Below are 9,336 nucleotides of genomic sequence, written 5' to 3'. Positions count from 1 at the left end.
AACAAAGGTCTGTATAGTCAAAGCTATGGTTTTTCTAGTAGTTGTGTATGGATGTGAGAGTTGGACCATAGAGAAGGCTGAGCACTGAAGAATTGATGCTTTTGAACTGTGGTCTTGGAGAAGACTCTTGAGAGTTCCTTGGACTGCAAGGAGATCAAACCAACCTAAGGAAATCAGTCCTGAATATTCATTGGAAGGACCGATGCTGAAGCTGAAGCTCCAATACTTTGGCCACCTGATGTGGAGAGTTGACTTGTTAGAAAAGACCCTGATGCTGGGAAAGATTGAAGGTGGGAGGAGAAGAAGAGGACAGAGGACGAGATGGTTGGATAGCATTGGTGACTCAATGGACATGAGTTTGAGCAAGCTCTGGGAGGTGGTGAAGCACAAGGAAGCCTGGAGTGCCGCAGTCCATGGGGTCGCAAAGAGCTGGACATGACTGAGTGACTGAACAAGATCAGCATGCATGTGCAAGGATGTGATATCTTCTTTTTCACTTATTTTGATAAGAAAACATTTTCCACATTGTATCATAATGTGCATATTTGTCATCTTGAAATGATGATGTTGAAATGTTTAGAAATATTTTCCTATCCTTTCACTTGATACTCAAAGCCAGTCTGCCAAATGGGAAAAACAGACATTATATTCCCATTTAGTAAATAAAGAGAAATAAGACTCAGGGAAGTAAATAACTGATTTTATTTATAATGATTTATTTTCAATCTACTTTCAAAAAATATTAGAGGTATCAGTTAAGAGACTTGTCCAAAGCCCTGAGGAAGCAGGGGTAGAACAAAGACTAGCTCTGGGATTGTTGCTCATTCCTCTGGGCCACAGGTTCTTTCAGCTGCTCCCATCTGTGCATCTGACAGGTGTGTACTAGGGCTCAACGCAACTATTCACGTGCCACCTGGACATCAAACTGGTCTCTGATTCTTTCAGGCGAGAAGGTAAGAAAGAATATGCAGCACAGTTACATACCTAAAGTTCTCCCCCTTTGTAAAATTACATAAACTACACATTTTAATTGTAGAAGAATTGGAAATCCAGATTTGGAAAAATTCAAATAATCAATGAAACAGCAATGCTCAGACATAACCACTGCTAGTACTTTCGCCTGCATCCTTTCAGACTGTTCTTTGTGTTGGTATATGCATAGCCATATTTTCTTTAGGTTAATACCATATCACAATATTTATTCATATTTATAAACACAAAACTGCATCATCTCAATAACTATATAGGCCTTATGATGTAACCACACAGTTCTCTTAATGTAACCAACCCTATTTTAGCATCACATGTTACTTCTAATATCCCTGTATTGCAAATAATGCTTCTTTTGAATAATCTTAAATGTATATATATTTTACATTTAAATATATATTGTATTTGTTTTATTTTCTTAGAATACATTTCTAGAAATAGAATTGTTGAGTCAAATTTCTGGGTTCTAAAAACATGAATATATTTTAAAATTACTTCCACAATCATATTTTATCAATAATGACAATTCATGAAAAAAAGTCATTTCATTTTTACCACCCAAACAAACTTTTCTGGTATTTTTGTTTTTCTTTTTAAACCTTGTCCATAAACATAAATAATTTATACAGCTATAGTTTACTAACCTTTCTATCTTCTTTTTTATTGTAACTTTATTATAACCTATTAGCACCTGCTCTTTCTAATTTTCATTTGTAATGATTATATACTAGTTTATCAGCTGGAAACACCGTCTCTATTTAACAGGCCCTTATTGTTGGACATTCGGATTGCTTTCAAACTTTCAATTTTATGCTGTTTTCATTGCTGTAGATGCAAGCCTAATAATATTTTGGCTAGTTTGAAAAGTCCAGTGTTGGCCTAAAAGGCATGGTTCTTAGGTTAGTCCAGTGACCAACCACAGCTTCATGATGCCGGGCACAAGAGAAGACCTTGCAGAGCAGGGCTCTTAGCACCTGGAACTATGGCTGCTCCCAGTATCAGCAAAATCAGGAAAGGCTATCAAGGGCCTAGGTTGGGCTTACCTAGTCCTGCTTCTCTTGATTTACCTCTGCCTCAAGAACTGGTTTTAAAACCCACTGCTTCTAAGACTTTCTCTAAAGACTCCTCATCATGTAGAGATGCCTGTAAATACCACCAATCCCATCCGTACCCCACCATGCTTGGTTATATAGATACTGCTCTACACAACCCTGGGGCTTGCAACCCAATGAGATACTCCCATTCTTACCTCAAATCCAACCCCAAACTAAAATACACAGTTAGGAACTCAACTGTTAAGTTGAGCACCTACTTTGCAAGGAAATTAAAATCATTTAGAAATTTTAAAAAAAGCAGTCATGAGTAGGGGTTATGTAATAGATATTATGTATTTGTTAATACAGATGGTCCTTGACCTAATGATAGTTTGACTTACACTTCTTCAACTTCAGGATGGTGTAAAAGTGATACAAGTGATACAATTCAGTAGGAACTATACTTTTTTATTGAAGTAGTTGATTTATAATCTTGTATTAATTACTGCTATACAGAAAAGTGATTCAGTTATACATGCATACACACACATACATGTATTCTTTTTTTAAGTCATTGAACTTTTCATCCATAGGCTTTTTTTCAGGGTATCTGATTTTTTTTAGTGGCCTATAAAAGTTTCCAGTTACATTTTATTATGGAAATATATTTGATTCACAGTGTTGAGCCAAACTGCTGTACAGCAAAGTGACTCAGTTATACACATATATAAATTCTTTTTAAAAATATCCTTTTCCCTGGTTGATCCCAGGAGATTGGATATAGTTCCCTGTGCTATACAGTAGGACCTTGTTGTTCATACCTTGAATTTTGAATTGTGATCTTTTCCAGCCTAGAGATTCATAGTATGATACTCTCTCCTGATGGGCAAGGCAGCAAGCCACAGCTTCCAGTCGGTCATACAGTCATCTAATTAAAAACCACACATTTACAGCCCTTCAGTATCCAAACAACCATTTTGCTTTCCACTTTCAGAACAATAATTTACATAAGATAAATTAAATTACAATAAATTACATGAGATATTCAACACTTTACTACAAAATAGGCTTTGTGTTAGATGATTTTCCCAGCTGTAGGCTATTGTTTTAAGTGTTCTGAGAATGTTAAAGGTAGGCGAAGCTAGGCGATGATGTTAGGTAGATTAGGTGTATTAAATGAATTTTTGACTTAAGATATTTTCAATTTATGACAGATTTCCTAGTTGGGACATAACCCCATTGTAAACTGAAGATCTGTACTTTATTTATATAATTTCTTTGGTCTGTCATAAACATCTTTCTGTCTGTAAGCACTGACATTATTAACATTATCCCCATTTCCCAGATAAAGAAACTACAACATAGAGAGATAAAAATCAACTAACTGGCCAAAAGTTATATTGTTTTTAAGTGACATAGCTAGATTTTTTAACTCCAAACCTATTGACTATGTTATCCTATGAGAAAACACTTTCTGTTCTACTTGCCCTACCAGAAAATTCTTCCATATCTCACCTCTCAGTGACAGGCACAAATTAAAATTTCATGCATACGCTTTTCCTTTCAGTTCAGTTCAGTTGAGTTCTCAGTCGTGTCTGACTCTGCGACCCCATGGACCACAGCATGCCAGGCTTCCCTGTCCATCACCATCTCCGGAGTTTACTCAAACTCATGTCCATTGAGTCAGTGATGCCATCCAACCATCTCATCCTCTGTCATCCCCTCTCCTCTCACCTTCAACCTTTCCCAGCATCAGGGTCTTTTCCAATGAGTCAGCTCTTCACATCACGTGGCCAAATTATTGGAGTTTCAGCTTCAGCATCAGTCCTTCCAATGAATACTCATGACTAATTTCCTTTAGGATGGACTGGTTGAATCTCCTTGCAGTCCAAGGGACTCAACAAGAGTCTTCTCCAACACCACAGTTCAAAAGCATCAGTTTTTTGGTGCTCAGCATCAGTTCTTTGGTGCTCAGCTTTCTTTCTCACATCCATACATGACTACTGGAAAAACCATAGCCTTGACTAGATGGACCTTTGTTGACAAAGTAATGTCTCTGCTTTTCAATATGCTGTCTAGGTTGGTCATAACTTTTCTTCCAAGGAGTAAGCATTTTTTTATTTCATGGATGCAGTCACCATCTGCAGTGACTTTGGAGCCCAGAAAAATAAAGTCTGCCACTGTTTCACTATTTCTCCAACTATTTCCCATGAAGCGATAGGACTGGATGCCATGATCTTTGTTTTCTGAATATTGAGCTTTAAGCCAACTTTTTCACTCTTCTCTTTCACTTTCATCAACAGGCTCTTTAGTTCTTCTTCACTTTCTGCGTAAGGATGGTGTCATCTGCATATCTGAGGTTATTGATATTTCTCCCGGCAATCTTGATTCCACCTTGTGCTTCCTCCAGCCCAGCGTTTGTCATGATGTACTCTGCATATAAGGTAAATAAGCAGGGGGCAATATACAGCCTTGACGTACTTTTTCCTCTTTGGAACCAGTCTGTTGTTCCATGTCCAGTTCTAAATGTTGCTTCCTGACCCGCATACAGGTTTCTCAAGAGGCAGGTCAGGTGTCTGGTATTCCCATCTCTTGAAGAATTTTCCAGTTTATTGTGATCCACACAGTCAAAGGCTTTGGCATAGTCAATAAAGCAGAAATGGATGTTTTTCTGGAACTCTTTTGCTTTTTCTATGATCCAGCGGATATTGGCAATTTGATCTCTGGTTCGTCTGCCTTTTCTAAAACCAGCTTGAACATCTGGAAGTTCATGGTTCATGTATTGCTGAAGCCTGGCTTGGAGAATTTTGAGCATTACTTTGCTAGTGTGTGAGATGAGTGCAATTGTGCAGTAGTTTGAGCACTCTTTGGCATTGCCTTTCTTTGGGATTGGCATGAAAACTGACCTTTTCCAGTCCTGTGGCCACTGCTGAGTTTTCCAAATTTGCTGGCATATTAAGGGCAGCACTTTCACAGCATTGTCTTTTAGGATTTGAAACAGCTCAACTGGAATTCCATCACCTCCACTAGCTTTGTTCGTAGTGATGCTTCCTAAGGCCCACTTGACTTCACATTCCAGGATGTCTGGCTCTAGGTGAATCATCACACACCATCGTGATTATCTTGGTCATGAAGATTTTTTTTGTACAGTTCTTCTGTGTATTCTTGTCACCTCTTCTTAATATCTTCTGCTTCTTTTTCCTTTAATGCATATTATTAATGTTACATGTTCTACATATAAATAGTGTAATATTCTATATAGTTCTATATTAGCTGTGTACCCATAAATTTCTCAATTCAGTGTTCATCATCAAAATTCTTTCAAATGCCTCCATTAAGAGTTCATAATATATCTGTGTCATAATTTACCATTCCTTTAGTGATTGACATTTCATTAGTCATGTGGCATTGGAATTTCATTTTTATACATCATTTAATAATTTTATAGGAAAAAGAGTTCAATATACACTTATTGAGTCACCTACCCCCTGAAGACAGGTGAGGGGAAGTACATAAATGTTTTATCTTTCTTCTTTGTCTCAGTGGACATTTTTAACCTAGCATAGTTACATGGGTGTAAGGAAATTTTTAAAAAAATGATATGGATGTTAATACTTCATTAATAAAAAATAAACACTATAGGAACAATCTAATGAGGTACTATTACTGTTCCTTCTTAAAGGATCCTTCACTTGCTTGATTTTCTGTCCTGAGTTTATTTATTTTTTCTCATGCTGGTATTCTGCCAGATTAACAAAATTAGCTTCATCCAATGTGAAAGACAAGGAAGTCATCTGTATTAGTTATCTATTGCTGCATAACAAATTAGCAGCTTAAAGCAGAAAACATTTATTAGCTCACACTGTTTTCTGAGAGTCAAGGATCTGGGAGTGGTTTAGCATAGTGTTCTCACCATATAATGTTCCTCTGACTCCAAACTCAGTCTGGCCCTGTTGTAACAGCACAGCTGACACACCGTTCATGTCTATCTTTTTGCCACCACAGTGCTCATGTCCTTACTTACTCTGATGGAAACACAGCTTGATGCTTTGTTTCCTATATGCCCTCTCCCATAAATGCAACCACTCTCTTCAAAGCAAGACACATTAGGGAATAACGGTGGCCAGGGAATGTGGCAGATACTTTATATAACACCAGTGATCCCAAATTAGGGGTTGTTACTCTCCAGGGGAGAATTGCCAACCTCTGGAGACATTTTTGTCTGTCACAGCAGGAATGGGTGTTACTGGCATCTAGTGGGCAGAGGCAATGTATGTTATTTAACATCCTACAATACATGGAGCATTCAATATGTCAGCAAATCTGGAAGACTCAGAAGTGGCCATAGGACTGGAAAAGGTCAATTCTCATCCCAATTCCCAAGAAGGAAGGTACTAAAGAATGTTCTACCCTTCGGACAATTGCACTCATCTCCCATGTTAGTAAGGTCATGCTTAAAATCTTGCATGCTACACTTCAGCATTATGTGAACCAAAAACTTTCAGATGTCCAAGGTGGGTTTAGAAAAGGCAGAGGAACCAGAGATCAAATTGCTAACATTCGCTGGATCATAGAGAAGGCAAGGGAATTCCAGAAAAACATCTACGTCTATTTCATCGACTACACTAAAGTCTTTGACTGTGTGGATCATAACAAAGTGGAAAGCTCTTAAAGAGATGAGAATACCAGGCCATCTTAACTGTCTCCTGAGAAACCTGCATGTGGATCAAGAAGCAACAATTAGAACCCTATATGGAACAACTGACTAGTTCAAGATTGAGAAAGGAGTATGACAGGCTGTCTGCTGTCACCCTGTTTGTTTAATCTATATGCTGAGCACATCATGAGAAATGCCAGGCTGGATGAGTTACAAGCTGGAATCAAGATAGGCGGGAGAAATATCAGCAACCTCAGATATGTGGATGATACTAGTCTAATGGCAGAGAGCAAAGAGAAACTAAAGAGCCTCTTGATGAGGGTGAAGAAGGAGAGTGAAAGAACAGACTTAAAAACAATATTTAAAAAAACTAAGACCATGGCATCTGGCCCTATTACTTCTTGGCAAATAGAGGGGAAAAGGTGGAAGTAGTGACAGATTTCCTCTTTTTGGCTTCTAAAATCACTGCAGATGGAGACTGCAGCTGTGAAAGCTGAAGACAATTACTTCTTGACAGAAAAACAATGACAAACCTAGACAGTTGTATTGAAAAGCAGAGGCATTATTCTGCTGACAAGTCTGTATAATCAAAGCTATGGTCTTCCCAGTGGTCGGTCACAAACGGTTGTTGAGAGTTGGACCGTAAAGAAGGCAGAGTGTCAAAGAACTGATGCCTTTGAACTGTGGTGCTGAAGACTGCTGAAAGTCCCTTGGACAGCAGGAAGATCAAATCAGTCAGTCTTGAAGGAAATCAATCCCAAATAGTGGAAGGACTGATGCTGAAGCTGAAGCTCCAGTATTTTGGTCCTCTGATGTGAACAGCTGATTCATTGGAAAAGTCCCTGATGCTGGGGAAGATTGAGGACAAAAGGAGAAGAGGGCGTCAGAGGATGAGATGACTGGATGGCATCACCAATGCAATGGACATGAACGTGGGCAAACTTCGGGAGATGGTGAGGGACAGGGAGGCCAGGCGTGCTGCAGTCCATGGGGTCGCAAAGAGTCAGACACAGCTGGGCAACTAAACAACAACAATACATGGAACAGCCCCCACAACAGTAATTATCCAGCTCCCAATGTCAGTAGTGGCAAGGTTGAGAAACCGTGCTATACACTGTCTCATTTAGTCCTCACAGAAGCCCCACAATGATCTTATCTCCTTTTTTCCAGATAAGGAGGCTTTTCCTTTCCTCGGTTTCCTTTTCCAAGAAACTGAGGCTGAGAAGTTTTTGCAGTTCCACCCTGTGGTGGTAGGAGAATTTGCACTCATGTTTCAGTGTAGAAAAGCTATGGTCTTTTTTTCTGTTACTTCCTGCAAGGAGCAGGGCTCTCCTGACTGCCATTCAGGAACAGCTGGGCGGGACGGAGCATGCTCTGTGCCAGTGCTGTTCAAACTGCAGTTTCCCATCTGTTAATACGTTGTACACAAAATTAGCGGTGGTCTGGGATCAGCAAAATAATAATCATAATAATAAAAGAAAAATATTAGAAAACATGTAGTATTGTTTTGTGAGACTTTAATTTCAGATATGTGGGTGGGTGAGTATATACACTTCTGTTTATGTGAAATTTATATCTTCTTAAGAGTCTCCATCAAAATGTTTGAAAAGCCTGCTCCACATAGTTGCTGAGTTGTGGGTGTAACCCATTAAGAAATCCTTCGCCATGATCCCTGAGGATAATGAAGCCAATTTGATCTAATTCATGGATGATAAGAAAGAAAAGTAAAACTGGGTTGATTATATACTGGACACACTATCTCTGCAGTAATCATCCATTCATCAAATATTTACTAAGCATCTGCTCCACCTGGACCTGTTCTAGATGGTAAAGGTACTGCTGCTGCTGCTGCTAAGTCGCTTCAGTCGTGTCTGACTCTGTGTGACCCCATAGATGGCAGCCCACCACGCTTCCCTGTCCCTGGGATTCTCAAGGCAAGAACACTGTAGTGGATTGCCATTTCCTTCTCCAATGCATGAAAGTGAAAAGTGAAAGTGAAGTCGCTCACTTGTGTCCGACTTGTAGTGACCCCATGGACTGCAGCCCACCAGACTCCTCTGTCCATGGGATTTTCCAGGCAAGAGTACTGGAGTGGGGTGTCATTGCCTTCTCCAAAAGGTACAGTGGAGAACAAAACAACTATGTTCTAATGGAGCTTACATTCTGGTGGAGGAAGGCAGGCAACAGTCATACAAAGAGTAGAAGTGACCCACCTGATCTTTCTGGGAACTTCCTTCCCCTCAACATCCCAGTCAGTCATTCCATTCAAAGGTGATACCCTGGTTTCTGGTGATTCTAGTTCATATCTCCCTTAAGAATCAGTGCAGTGATCAGCCTCAGCACACATGGAATTCAGAGACAAGAAAAATTGAAGAAGAGGGCTGAAGATGAGTGAGAAATCGGATAATACAATCCCCAAAACTTATAATTTACTAGCCCTTTTAAAATACTGTTAGGATGCTTCAGAATTAGAGTTTTTAGCCCTTTAGTTAAAAATATTATAAATTCAAGAAACTTGTCTTCCCAATTTGTTTTTTGAAGAGCTGTTTTCTTTATCTTTCAGAGGCATCTATCTCATGCTTATAGATGATGAACAATGCATCTGTAGATAGGAGTTATGAATGAGTTGTGAATTATTGATATGGAATTAATACA

General features: G+C 39.0%; 1 long non-coding RNA gene across 1 annotated transcript; it reads right to left on the bottom strand.

Annotated features, from left to right (window-relative positions):
* LOC102171569 lies at positions 757-8,964 on the bottom strand. Its single transcript, XR_309951.3, has 3 exons — positions 8,895-8,964; positions 2,846-2,952; positions 757-938 (listed from the first exon to the last, which is right to left on the bottom strand). It is a non-coding gene; the product is annotated as an uncharacterized LOC102171569 (long non-coding RNA).

The sequence above is a fragment of the Capra hircus genome, chromosome 4 (genome assembly GCF_001704415.2).
Source record: "Capra hircus breed San Clemente chromosome 4, ASM170441v1, whole genome shotgun sequence".
Lineage (NCBI taxonomy): Eukaryota > Metazoa > Chordata > Mammalia > Artiodactyla > Bovidae > Capra > Capra hircus.
Note: the sequence above shows the minus strand (reverse complement) of the source record. Positions and strands in the feature narration are given on the sequence as shown.